We start from the raw sequence: 2,262 nt of genomic DNA on the forward strand, positions 1-2,262 counted from the left end.
CCACGACTGCTTCTTTCCAAACTGAGTGCCCATGTGCATCAGTGGGTGTGGGCTGCTTCTCACAACAAGAGATTTAAGAAGAGTCTTCCTTTAACTAGGAAGTGATCCACAGGTGGCCTAACACATGGAGACAGACGAGCATTGGCACATTTAGACTCAGCAAATAATCCACGCAGACATGGGGAGTGTTGGGTCTGTGTTTCCACAAGCCCCGCTAATTCTAGAGACTTATTCATCATGAAGAAAACAAGACAGTCAGGATCGATCGATTACTTGCGCAAGGGAGGCCTCGTCTGTGTCCACCACGGAAATGACCCCAAATCCCGCCTCCTCTCGCTGCCTTTTATTGGGAACACAGTTCACACAAAACAATAGTACCTCCCCTCATAACCCCCCTTGGTTACAAAGACAAGGCACTGTATGTATATGTGTGTGTGTGTGTGTGTGTGTGTGTGTGTGTGTGTGTGTGTGTGTGTGTGTGTGTGTGTGTGTGTGTGTGTGTGTGTGTGTGTGTGACCTCCTGCTGACCAAAGGGTCATAAAGGCAGGAGCAACATCACAAGAAACAGATCTTCCAGATAGGATGTATCTGCCATAAAACACTACAGCCCCCACCCAGAACCTCGAGAATCTGGGGAAGGGGACAGTGGAATTCCTTTCATCAGAATTTGGCAAGCATAAAAATGACAACATATAACAATTCACTCTAACAGGGAGAACATGCAGACTTCTCACAGAAAGGCCCAACGGTGGGTTCAAACCCGTCACACGGAGAAAATCTTCCCTTGTTACCCGCCGACTCAGCAGATTTGTGTCTCTACAGCTTTGTGTTCTTCTTCAAAATGAAATTCAAATGGAGGGCTTTGTTTGACACCAGAGATCAGAGATGGCCCACAGACCAACACATGAAGTACTTTCTAGAGAATGAGAATGAGAAATATATCTGTATTATCAGTTTATTATAATCCACCTGAATCAGTGTTTGGGATCAGATTTCTGTGTGGCCTGGTTCACTCACTTATCATCATTTTAACATCATTTTCTATTGACTTTGACTGTATAGAAATGATGCAAACTTAACACCGTCTGTAGATTCTTTGGTTAGTAAACACCTGCCTTTGTTTGCTCTAGAGTGGATATTATAATATGATTCCTGACTGGTCTCTACTCTGTGTGAGTCATGTCTAAACCCTGGGCTTCAGACTTGTTGTTGTGTTGTTATTATCAGAAGGTGGCAATAAGACGCCTACAAGCTGTTTGCTAACCAGAGTTAAAAACGAAATGAAAAGAACTGGTCAGGGTCCTGTTACTGTACTGGTCCTATGCAAGGCTTAGAGCTGCTGTCATCATATGTAGAAAAATATGTAGAAGAGCTTCCAAAGGAGGTGAAGCTTTTTCAAGCTGCTGCTTTTTGTTTGTCCTTAACTTCTTCCCTGCCAGGAAAAGACAGAAATCATAACAGACAAAGAGCTTTTTGAAGTAAACAAATTCACTTTGTTCTTCTTATTCAAGCTGACGTTTCAACCAGCTGCCATTCAGCAGCACAGAGGTTAAACTCTACTGTCTTATTAAAGGACTGCGGGACGATCCATCTCCACAGGTTTGTGGTGCTGAACTGGCATTTTGCTTTGTCTCATCTAACAGGTACATGAAGGGACACAAAGATGTAAATCCAGCTTTAGTTATGTCCCAGACACATGGGCCTAGAATATTTGTCAGATTGCTGCAGTTGCCCACAGTCTGCATAGAAGTTTACCTGCAAAATCAACTACTTGAGAAAGTGCAATCCAAACAAGAGACATAGAGCTTCACTTTCAAAGTAAAAGCTGGGCTTTGCTTCTGCAACCAACGTGCTTCAGCTTCAACTTTTACTCTAAAGACACTTTCCAAGGATTAGCTAATCCTCAGCGTGTTTACAGGCACGTTGGTGTCTCCCATGCAAGCTACAGCCAATCAGGACAACCTTCAGTCCATCAAAGCAGTCACATGGAGGTTTTTGGTGGACAACCCTCTTTGTGACTATTTTCACGAGCCAGCAGTCAGGGTGGAGAATGCACATTTTTCACCAGCAACCAGACATGCCAGGGGTCTGAAGTGTGTTGGTCTCAAGGTTTATGTGACAACGTACACTGCAAACATGCAAACATGTGTTGTCCAGTGTGATTAGGTACGACTGTACAAATATAAGAATTTTTCAAAGTATGCATTACTCATAAAACTGTCAGTAAAAACTAAATAAAAAATTCTGCAACTTAAAGTCAGC

This window comes from Diplotaxodon limnothrissa, linkage group LG3 (genome assembly GCF_057381915.1).
Source record: "Diplotaxodon limnothrissa isolate DT_005_m linkage group LG3, D_limnothrissa_male_GT1.1, whole genome shotgun sequence".
NCBI classification, from domain to species: Eukaryota; Metazoa; Chordata; class Actinopteri; order Cichliformes; family Cichlidae; genus Diplotaxodon; species Diplotaxodon limnothrissa.